At 35.4% G+C, this 12979-nt stretch overlaps 1 pseudogene; it reads left to right on the top strand.

Annotated features, from left to right (window-relative positions):
- The first annotated feature begins 22 nt into the window (after nucleotides 1-22).
- Nucleotides 23-1259, top strand: LOC143595523 (small ribosomal subunit protein bS16m/bS16c-like; annotated as a pseudogene).
- Nucleotides 1260-12979: the final 11720 nt, after the last annotated feature.

Consider the following 12979-nt stretch of genomic DNA (forward strand, 5'->3'; position numbering starts at 1 on the left):
AGAAAACAGGCGGGGGGTGCAAATGGTGGTGAGGCTGAGATTAGCGAGATTAGGATGCCGGAACCGGCCGTTTTTACCGGGTTATGGCCGCCGATAGCCGGTCACCCAGAGGACGGAAAACACATAGAAGTTTTGGGCTATTATAACCCTTTGCCAGGTAAATTGATTTGTGGTTGTAATATTAAGTCTGTGTTTGATCTATATATATATATATATATATATATGCGACTAATTGTTGGTTGGTTAATATAGGTCAAGATGGTGGTAAAAGAATGGGGCTTAATTTTGAAAGAGGTGAAGTAAGTTGTTTGATTCACACTATTAATATTGATTTGAATGTGATTTGAATGATCTGATACTGTTAGCTTTGCTGTTAATAATTTATGTTGTAGTGTTGTTCATGTTCATTGCTTGTTCTGTTTTGCATATGCATAGCTAGGGCTGTAAACGAACCAAACGCTCAGCTAACAGTTCGCGAACTGTTCAGTGAGAAGTTCGTTTAATAAATGAATGAACATGAACAAGAAAATTTGTTTGATTAGTTAAACAAACGAACATGAACAGAGCCCCCGTTTGGTGAATAATATGAAGATGGTCAACAATAGTTGATGGAAAATGAAGAAAGTAATTGCCTTTATGGAGCAATTAAATTAAATAATTCTTACAGTAAGTTGATAATCCAAGTAAGAAACACTTTAGCATAATCCATCAGGTACAGGCTGACTCTAAGGTCAAATTCATAAATTTCCATCTGTGAAGTCACACGTGTTTTTTTTAGAAAATTCTTGAAAAATTATTATTAAGATAAACTTGTGTAACGAAAATGCCAAAGGACAGGGAAATCATGGTGTTTAAAATTGTTTTGAATAAATATGGATTTGATATTTAAAAAGTTATTTTGACGCCTCTTTTATGTGTTACATTTGTTTTCATTTCTATACAGATATTGGCTCTCAGTTGGTGCACAACCATCGGATCCAGTTCAACGTCTTTTGTTTAGAGCTGGGCTGCTACCACCACCACCAATGGTTGCAATGGGTCAGAAAGGAGGGCCTCGTGACACCCGCCCAGTTGACCCGTTGACTGGACGGGTCATGATCCCCGAGCAACCAGCCAAACCTAGTAATGAATCAGTGGATGCTTAAGAAAATAAACTGCCAACTTTCCCAACTGTCGTTTTTGATGCATGCTGCTTTCGCTTTTGGGTTGGTTATATGGTTATGTTCAGAACTGTTTGCAAGGTTAGAAGAGAAAATTGAGATGGTCGAGTTGTATACCGATGGTTCAATGGGATAGTTGTGTATGGTTGAAGTATGTTTTGTATGTTAATTGGTTTTAACTATGGTTGATGTTTTTTTGCTTAAAAACTATGTTTTGTATGTGAATTGGTTTGATCAATGCATATTTTTGGTTGGAAATTTATGCATCTTTTTATATGTTTTTTGTTTTTTAATAAATATTTGTTATGAAAAAAAATACTTGTGCTAATGATAAAGTTGATATAATTCTCTGTTTATTTCCTATGTACCAAACAAGAGAAATGATTCTCAGCTATATTTCTCTACTGAAATCTCTGTACTACCAAACAGAACAGTCAATTCTCATTCTCCAGACCAATTCCCTTTCTCTGCAATTCCATTTCTCTATTCCATTTCTCTGCAATTCCATTCTCTGTACCAAACACCCCCTTAGTGGAAGTGGTGTATATGGACAACTCTAAACCACATATTGGGTTTTTTTTGAGTTTTTATAACTTGATAGGGTTTTCAATTTATACATACCCTATATATATATATATAAACATTGATAACTAAACGGTTTATTCGTATCAACTTATCGCCGTCACAGCCTGGGACCGACAATGTTACCCGACCGACTTTTACTGACCTTTTTGTTTTGGTTCCAGTACCATAACGAACGTAACGAGAACTGACTGAATATGCCTCATATAGATTAAAAGAGAGGTCTGATGCCGCTAAATCCTCATTGGGCCACTTGGCAGCACCTTATTGGTCAATGACATTCTTTTTCCGTTTTTTTTTTTTACTTTTAGTTCCGGTACCGTAGCGAACATAACAAAGCTTACCAAACGTCAGTTTTGATTTATTTTTTTAGTTTGTTTTAATTTTAGTACTGTAACGAAAGTTACAGAAACCGACCAAATTCGCGTAGACTCACCGCTTCAATGCCAGGATCGCGTAAACTCACCATCTCAACATCTAGGATCGACAACGCTCGGATTTTACCAACGTTTAGGTTCTACCAATGCCCGAGTTTACGGACCGAAACCACCTCATTCGTCGAACTCAATTTTTATATTTTTTTTTCCGTTTTTTAGATACGGTACTTTAACGAGCGTAACCGGAAACCGACCAAATTCGTGTTGAGTTACCGCCTCAATGTCAGAGACCAACAACGCTTGAGTTTACCACCGCCCTGGCTTACCAGCCAAATAAACGTCGTTTTAAACATTTTTTTATATGTTAATTTAGCGAATCTATATTTGGGTTTTAACGCTTATGTTTACCAACATTGTTGATGTTCGGTTTATTTGTACATGTTTTAGTTCGTTAACTTTGTTGTTTTATTCGTTTAGAGTAGGAACTTTGGTACTTCATACGTGTTTATTGTGTTTTAGGTCATAGGTACTTAACGCCTTAATTTGGACCTATACGAGCACAGGATGAAGACCCGTGATGTTCAACACGCGAATCGAGACACAAAACGGATCTGCTGAGTGAAGCCACCCCTCGCGCTACGCAATGGGTGTGGAAGGCAGGGCATCCCGCTATGCGATGCCCATTAAAATATTTAAAAAGGTTGACTTTTGGTCCATCGCGCTACGCGATAGACCAGGGAGGGAGACCATCGCGCTACGCAATGGTCCCCACAGTCGGGAAAGTTAGGTTTTGATTTTATATCACGTTTTGACGACCCTAAACGCTATCATTCAGTTTTAGAGAATGAGAGAAGCCTACCATCACTTCCAATCATCTCAAGGCCTTATATATGTTCCATAACATCATAATCGAAGACCGAAAGATGCCGAGACGCGGCTAGACCCTTCGAGTCATACCCGGGATATATAGTTTGTAATCTTTCAGTTTATTTCTCATGTACTAGAAGAACTAATTGTAGTTGTCTTTGTTTTAATCTATGAGTATTGATGTTTAGTATGTTTGTACATTCAGTTGGTTTAGGTTTTTGTCGATCAGAATGATTAGTTTGTCGGTTGCTATAATAATTGCTCGTATGACTGTTTTGACCAGTTAATTGTTAAAAAGCACACTGGTAGGGACCGTTTGATAACCAATGCCGTGTGTTAGCGATCGTGGATGCCTAAGGTTTAACCGGTTAGTCAGTTTGTAGTTGACACAAGATAGTTAATCTGTTAAGTTGCATGAGATTGCTGTTAGTTTGCTTACTTGAATTCTCGGGTGTGATTTGCTTGTTTTTATTGATTTAATCTTTGTTTACTTGTTGATATAATATTAAACCCATATCTTTTGCTAGTGTGATCAGCACTTTTAATTGAACTACTCCATAATGTTAGGATCAATTTCACCGCACACTGACGACATACTCCTTGTGGTTCGACACCCTACTTACCCTAGCTTACTTAGGTGATTAGGAACACTGATTTACTTGTTTATATAAAAACATGTACACATTCCTTGTAACTAGGGGTGTTCACGGTCCGGTTTTCACGGTTTTTGGGTCAAACTGCGAACCGAACCGTTAGTAACGGTTTTTGATTCTTGTAAACCAAAACCAAACCGTTGAACTTTTAAACCAAACCAAAAAAAAACCGTTAGTTACGGTTTGGTTTCACGGTTTGGGCATGTTGGGCTTTAAATAATTTGCAAAAGTCTGTTATTTAATTACAATTCGTCCATAATGACGATTAAACACAAGCCATCCGAAAACATGAAAATACATCAAGATAACTAGACAAATATATCAAAATAACTAGTTTTCATAATAGTTATGTGACATAGTAGTCCAATACATAAAAAAGGTGCCCATAGGTGTAACATCCTAAAATTTATAATGTTGAATAAAGAAAGTTACGTTTAGTGATTTCCGCGTTATTAATTAATTAATATCGAGTAAAGAACGGATCATGGATTTAGATTAATTGAGATGGGTTAAATGAGAATGGGCTTTAGGTCCATGGGCTTTAAGGGATATAAATATTCCCTAAACCAACCTAAAACCCTAAACCCTCATTTCATTTCCATCATAATCTCTACACACTCCAAAACACACACACACCACACACCGCCATATACGGCCGGCGGCCGAGGGAGAGAAACGAGCAAGATCCGAGAGAGAGTAAACGATTAGTTGTGATTAAACAAGTTAAACGAGATCCAAACGAGCACAAAAGGTATGTTCTTGACCTTTAAAGTTTATGTTTTATTGAATGTCCTTAAGCTTAAAGATCAAAGCTTTATAGTATATACGGGATATATATACGAACGAAATGGTTAGGGAACGTTAGTGGGTGATGTCGAACCATAACAAGGGTATTAAAATCGCCAAAATTCTTGATAAAAACCAAACCCGTAGCTGAACTGGGCAACTTCGCCTGCGAACTGGGCAACTTCGCCTGCAAACTGATAACTTCGCCTGCAAACTGGTAACTTCGCCTTCAAAGCTTAACTTCGCCTTCAAAGCTTAACTTCGCCTACGGCCAAGTTCGCCTAGCTGGTAACTTCGCCTAAAGCTAAGTTCGCCTAAGGTTTAACTTCGCCTAAAGCTAAGTTCGCCTAAGGTTTAACTTCGCCTAAAGCTAAGTTCGCATAAGGTTTAACTTCGCCTAAAGCTAAGTTCGCCTAAGGTTTAACTTCGCCTAAAGTCAAGTTCGATTAGAAAATAAATTAAAAACCTAATGGAAAATGTGTTAAGACAGTTAATATAAATAAAATTTTTCCAAGCTGACCTGGCAGCTCGACCCCAGCCAGGGGCTCTGCCCCTTGGACCCTGCTAGGGGCTGCCGCCCCTAGACCCCGCTGCCAGGGGCGCTGCCCCCGGACCCCCGTTCGTTGTGGGTTGTATAAAGATAGAAATACAACATGAGTAGTAGTAGTTAATTGATACATGTAAATATTATACAGTTAGCCGTGCACAGCTCAAGAAGGGAATAACGATTAACGGAGAGCGTAACAGGATTCAGGTGAGTTTCTATCCCCATTCCTTGTTATGTTTTCGGGGCTGTGTGCATACTCGATGTGTTGTTAATACATTTATCCTAAGTGATAAGTGTATGCCATATGTGATATATGTGATGGATATGAATGATTGCTTGTCGGTACGCGAACGATCTTCGGATATTGCGCGTACTGTCAGGTTAAAAATAAAGGTACGAATATTATATATCGAAGATGTATGAACATTACAAATGAATACTTGTCGGGGCGTGAACGATCTTCGGATATTGCACGTATCGACAAGAGGTATGGTTGTTAAATGAATGATGTAAAGAACGCCTAGAGTGTTCTTATGCTATAATGTAATTATTGTATATGTGAAGTATGTGTATACAGGTACACGAATGGTATGTGAGTTCTACGTTCGACATAGTAAGTTAGGATGACAAATCCCTCTAGCTTTTGTCGGACATAGACTCGGCTTGTGATGGCGTAGTTAAGGACTGCGGGCCTTATACGTAATGTAGATGATAGATGTAAACGTAGATAGGGACGGTGGGCCTTATACGTGTTACAGATAATAGACGACAACGTAGTTAAGGACTGCGGGCCTTATACGTAAAGTAGATGATAGATGTAAACGTAGATAGGGACGGTGGGCCTTATACGTGTTACAGATAATAGACGACAACGTAGTTAAGGACTGCGGACCTTATACGTATTATAGATAGGCATCAGCATAGGAAAGGACTGTGGACCTTATACGTGCTGTATTTGTATTGTGGTAGCATAGGGGAGGATTGCGGACCTCGTACGTGCTATGGTTTAGGTTGCAACATAGGGAAGGACTGTGGACCTTGTACGTGTTGTGGATGTAGGATGGTATAGGGAAGGACTGCGGACCTTGCACGTACCATAAATGGTGAACATAGGTAAGGACTGCGGACCTTTTACGTGTTCACGACCTTGAGTACAGGTATAGACGGCGGACTATGAACGTACTCTCGGTAGACTGAGGTTAGTGATTGTAGATATGTATGTATGTATGGTAGTAAGTATGTATGTAGAACAGAAGGGTAACTAGTTAGGTATGGATATGTATCTTCGGATATGTATGTATGTGTATGTATTGCATGGCGTCCGATTAACTAGAACTCACTCAGCGTAGCTGACTTTTAGTATGCACGCAGGTGAGTAGAATGAGACAACTAGCTTGAGTGGGCACATGGTGGGCGAATAGGAGAATGACATTTGAAGACTCAAGATATTTTAATGTAATTGACGTTTATTTTGAAAGACAAGAATGTTTAATTAAGGCAAGTTTTGGATTGTTGTAACGTTTCATGAAAGTTTTTATATTCCGCTAAAGTTGTAATGAACTCTGATCTGTAAGAACTGTGTTTATGAGTAAATCCGACGCTAAAGTAAGGCTACCGGGTTCGGGGCCTTACAATAGGCATCAAGATAAATGTATTGGCTGCTATCCAAAAAGAATTGTCATCATTTTTACCATATAAAAACAAACCAAAGTTATGCAATAAAAATGTATAGAAATACATGAAAACCAAGTTACCTATCAATCAATATGATCCAGACCGTGAACTTGATTAAGGGTTTAATATTTTATTGAAAAAGTCTATAGACAGATAAGTTACTGTGTTTGGGATTTGGGCTTAGCCCATATTTCAATTACTAATTTGTTATTAATATTAATAATTTAACATGTAATACTCTACCAGTTTATTTAACTTAAATTGATACATATAAAATTAAATTTATAAAATTACTATAATTAAATTTATGGTCCGGTCCGGTTTTATCCGGTTGGTTTTCTATACAAACCGTAAACCAAACCGTTCGCTACGGTTTGGAATTATTGAAACCGACCGACCGAAACTTGAAAAAAAAACCAACCGTGAAACCAATCCGATGACCGATTTGGACGGTCTTACGGTTTCAAACCGAACCACGAACACCCCTACTTGTAACCGTGATAAAGCTTCCATACATCTTGAGGATAGTTGTTAACTTTTACCAATTTTTTTTTCTAATTTTATCACTTACATTCATAGTCACTTTCATTTCCATGTATATCAAACTAGTTTATCCGGTGCAAGCTGGGGCAGCTGGCAAAACGCTAGTGTTGAAACGGACGTTGGTAAAACCTGAGCATTACGACGATGAGTCGACATGAATTCGGTCAGTACGGGCTGCGTTCGTTACGATATAGACACCATTGGTAAAATTTGAGGGTTAAAACTAAAAAAATTAATTCATCAAATTAACATATAAAAACATTAACATATAATAAAACAAAACATTTAGACGATGCTTATTTGGTTGGCAAACCCGGGCAATGGTAAAACCCAAGCGTTATCGGTCCTGAGCATTAAGACTTAACCTAAATTCGGTCGGTTTTGATTACGTACCTTTCGGTACCGAAACTAAAAAATGAGAAAAAAAATATAAAACTTGAGGTGGACCAACGATCAATTGGGGGGGGGGGGGGGTTATTCGGTCGGTAGTGTTGTCGGTCGTGGGCTTTAAATAAGGCCTCGAGTCTGCGTGAACTCGGTCGGTTCCTTTTAAATTTGTTATGGTCCCGAAACTAAAAAGGAAAAAAAAGTTGATGTTTGGTCGATTTCCATTACATTTATTATAGTAACTGAACATAAAAAAATCACTGATCAATGTGGTGTCGTCAAGTGACCAGCCCAATAGGCCACTTGCGGCACCAAACTTCTTAATTATATATTGCAATAACTAGCAATATTATAGTTTTAAGGATGCTATATAAATTATAAAGTATGTATTTTAAGGCTTTTATTTTTTTTTACATTTCAAAAAAGAATAGTTAAACATGAATTTCGAGGATTTCCAAAATAGGTATTTAAACAAAGTCCTAGCTTCAGAGCTTTTGATTTTGTTATGTTTGTTATGTTTTCAACTCTATATGAAGATAATTTTGTGTGTACTCATCGAAAATTATTATTGTTATTACTATTTTTATTGGTAAAGTTTCAGTTTAAAACGGAAAAAAGGAAATTCACAGGTCAAACAATATATTAAAAAAAATGGTGTATTTAATATAAACATGACAATTAAATTTTGGGTAATAAATAAAAAGTGATTGCATTTAATGTAAAGTTTTTATTATTAAGTATAATAATTAATGCATGGTAGTGTTAGAATATTTATAGACTATGGTACAAATAAAACACTTTTAAAAGTATACAAAGATTCAGACTTCTAGGTCTACAATTTATCTTTGTTGGCTACAACATTTTAGCTACCGATCCATATGGCCTCCAACCAAACGGTAAATTGTTTCTCTGTTTAGTAGTTTCCTATGTTACATTTTTTATGTAAACCTTTGATTGTTAATTCGTAAATTGTGGTTGTACTAGCTCACCAGATTTTCTAAGTTACATTATTTTGGATCTTGTTTATTTTAATTTAGGTTATGTGATTAATACTTTTTTTTAATTTACATACATTATCAAAAACCTGTACAAACCCTATAATTGTTTGCTTTTGCTAGACAAATCTATTTTATGTTGTGCTTGGCTTAATTATAAATATTGAAACAAACAATAATCATTTTTTTAGCAGTTTTGATATTAATCTGGCTGTTTTTATTTTACTTACGTTACGTAATCTTGTTTTAACACACCCGACGATGCATGGATTGATATATAACTTGCTTCATATGCGCCATCTTATTTATTGTGGTGGTCGATCTATGAAAGATGTAGAGATGAAGGTCGAGGGTGGCGAAGATGTCATATAAGATATCAAAACTGTTTTCAGTCGAAAAAACTCGTATGTGACAAATTGGAACGCTTTAAGAGTATTTATTTCGTGTAACAAGAAAAACCAATATCATAATATTAACTAATAAATGTTTTAAACTTTGTTCTAACATATTATTCATTGATTTATTAGTCATCTAGTTATAAAACTATTAATTTTTACTTATTATATATATATATATGTATGTATATCGCTTATTGTTTTCCCACCCTTTCTCTAACCACGTTTCGATTAAAATATGGCAACGGCAACTAAGATGGAGAAGGTCATAATCAAATATGACATATCATACAACATTATGCATCCAAACGACATACATTGTTATAAGTTGAACCGCACATAGTAAATCCTTAATTTCTAATGCTTTTTATGTAATCACCATTAAGTAGCTAACTGCAAATGCGAGCTCAAATCTTAGACACTTTAACTAGCTAATACAAGCTTTGCTTACACATTAGACCACGTCTTCTGTGATTCATGATGTTGTGATCTTATATAATCAGTGTATACACTATAGACAGTTTATTGGGACATTCTAATATGTATCTAGTTTTATAATGACATGCCATTGTATTTGTTTTAGTTGTTACATGCTTTGTTTTATAACAAAAATGCATATGCTATTGTCAACACATGTAAGATTTGTTTTAACTGTCACATGAATATCCAAATTTGAACTTATTGTTTTGGTAGGACAAAGTTTGTGAAATATGCGGTGATATTGGTGTCGTTGAAGCTATAATAACCTGTTGTGAATGTGAATGTCCACCTACTCGCCAACATATGTAAGATTTCTTTGTTTCTCTCTTCTATGTGCTTTCGCCTACCACACTACATATTTTGTGGTTTGTAATTACATTGCATCCAAATACAACATTAACGTGTCAAATGATAACTGTAGAAGAAGCTTAGTGAGAAGTATGAATAATATTGTTTTGAGAAATAAATATTCCACCACACTTCCTAGGAACCTCATATTCGCCTTTAGCAACATGCCATCTCATTTTCGGTGGTAGAAAAAAAATCTTAAATAAGATAGCATACAATTTACAACTGGATTATGATTTTCCCGAAGAAGCAAACATGTTATTAATCAGACGAGGTATTGCACGACTGTTAATTACAAGGAAGTAGAGTGAAGCTAACTCTTGGATCATTCCTAATTTGTTACAAAGAAAGATATGCATTACACGTGAAGGAAAAAAAAATCAATGATATAATTTGAGAACGTGAAGCATGTTGTGTTGAACGGTAATCTCAAAACGAGTTAAAGGAGTTAAGTGCAAGTTTAGTTTAGTTAATTAGTATTTTAATTGTTGGGAGTTAGAGATAAAGTTTGTTTTATTATGTGTTTCAATATTATTATATTATTAGGAGTTAAGAGTTGGAGTAGGAAGCAAGTTAATGTTAGTATAAATATAGCTGTAAAGTCATATTATTTTGTGTGGTTTTCGTTCTTTAAAGTATTGAAAGAGTCGTAGTGAGTTATCAAAAAAATATCAGTATTGTTCGTGTTGCTCGATCCAATTAAGTCCAACAAAAGCACTTGAAAAGTTCAGCATAGGAGATGATAGGTTAGAGATGGTCTTAGAGACTTATCATTCATATCATTACATAAGCAGCTTAGGATCAAATTCTCATATGTAACAACCTTAAATCTTAGTTTAACACTTACAATTAGCAGCCAACAACATAGAACTGATTTTGATAGACTAGCAACGTTTTATGTGACCTTTGAACCCACATAGCGTTCTACCTGTTGGATCTTATAGGATCGTCGCACACATATCACATGAATATTGTTAAGAAATTATAATATCGTTAATACCATGACGCAATTAATGATTTTGATTTAGAGAGAATATCTAGTGAGTAAACTTGTAGTTACACATAGCCTTGCATTGCAACTTATTTAAGAAGTAGTTAAAGCATAAACACATGCATTAAACTCCAGTTGTCATTACTCTTGTTCTTGCTTGACAAAAATAATATTTTTTCCACAGTTCCACATTCATCTTCCATGGCCTCCATCATCTTTAGTTAAGTCTCAGTTGCCATGGTTTAGTGTAACATGTCAAATTACATATGCTCGCAATATGAAGCATCTAAGTAACACTTTTTTTGATGCTGACCATAACTTTTCATTCTAAAATATCGACATGCCTTGAATTGATCGATTGGCATGCAACGTTTGATATTTAAAATCTCCCTCTCTTTTCAGGTACTGCATGAAAGATCTCATGATGGAAGCACCACTGTTTTGGTCCTGCGAAGAATGTTTGCTTAAAAAGCTGCCTGTTAAAAAGAGAAGTAATTTACTAACATATATGCATCTTCTTTTTAATACTTCTGTTTTGCCATTTGTGCATGATTCATGAAGTTTTAGTGACTATAATAATATGCATAATATGATTTTGTCTGCTGTTGTTCTAATTTTCTTTTCAAACTAGTTCTCAAGAAGCTAGAAAATAAGGAAGACTTGGAGCAACAGGAGAAGAGATGAAAGAGTGTATCAAGTCCCTAAAGAGTATGGAATTTTAAGATAATTTTAATTTTTCATGTTCTTATTGGTGTGTCTTTTGTGTTGAATATTGATACTATCTGGTTACTAGATACCATTTTGTATTTCTAGTTGTTGTTTTGGATTTTACTCTTTAATTTGTTCTACTTTAGTATTTTGATTGAATTTAGGCGGTAATGAACTTAAAAAATTTATATGCTTTAGTAAATTTATTTCTAACACTTAGAGGTGGGCAAAACACCCGGTTCCAGACCCGACCCGTGGGTATGGATCAGGTTTCGATTCCTAAAAAAAATCATACCTGACCCAGACCCGCTGTAACCGGTTAGACCTCTGCCCGGTCAAAAGCCCAACCATACTTGGAATCGGTTCTTACCTGACCCGGTTCTTGACTTTTGTTATTCATACTCGGAACTTGTTCCTACTCGGTTCCGATTTCTACAAATACATGATTTGTCCACCTCTACAATTACAAATAACTTAAAAGGTTTGGCTTACAAAATTTAGTGTAAGCTACATTTTTCTCCTTGTGCTTTAGTTGCCTTTGTCAATTTCATGACTTTCATCTATTTTTCTTTTCTGCCCCATATATATGTGGTTTAATTATTTTTGTTCACTTTGGTCCAACTCACTACCGTCGTTAGTTATGTTTTTGTTAAGTTAGAGATTTCACGTGGTGGGCCTTTGATGTTGCTGTATAGTGTGACTGTTCACGAGCCGAGCCAAACCGAGCGAAGGCTTGCTCGTTGCTTGGCTCGTTTACAACTGAACCGAACCGAACAGCTAAAAATTCAAACCGAGCAAAAAACGAAACGAGCCAAAATCGAACCAAGCATTTTTTGATCGAACATCGAGCGATTTCGAGCATTTTTTATTTCCTTTCACTTTAAAATTTTCAATAAGAAACAAGTTTGAAGACTGTAAATACTATATTTTGTAAACAAATTAGTAATTTTTAAAAACACGTATAGCAGGTTGTGAATTTTTAGGAGAAAGAAGTTTGAAGTGAGATATAATGAACATGTAAACAAACTTTTAGTATTCTGAAAACTTGAATCGAACTAATAAGGCTATAAAATTGACGGAATAGGAAAAATTTTAAAGGGTTTAAAAAATTGTATACTTATATTTTATGTGTTTTGTCTATATATTTATATATTTGTTCATATATAATTATACATAAAATAAATTACAAAATTTTCGAGCCGAACCGAACCGAGCAGACCTTTGCTCGTTGCTTGGCTTGTTATGTTTATCAACAGGGTTACTTTGGTCATTTAACAAAAAAAGTTAACTAAAAAATGTATAATGTTAATAATCAGGACTTGAGTGATTAACCATTGCAAATACTTAACCCAAAAACTTGTTCTAATTTTCGTTCTTTATGTTGATATCAGCTTACACGAATAGTCGTTAACTATGAAAATTACATAAACCACCTTTTGCATTTAGGGTTTTGTATGAATTTCGTTTATTCCACTGGTTAAAATCC

The sequence above is a fragment of the Bidens hawaiensis genome, unplaced genomic scaffold (assembly GCF_021521415.1).
Source record: "Bidens hawaiensis isolate Kalapana, Puna unplaced genomic scaffold, B.hawaiensis_p1.1 tig00045298_1, whole genome shotgun sequence".
Classification (NCBI taxonomy): domain Eukaryota; kingdom Viridiplantae; phylum Streptophyta; class Magnoliopsida; order Asterales; family Asteraceae; genus Bidens; species Bidens hawaiensis.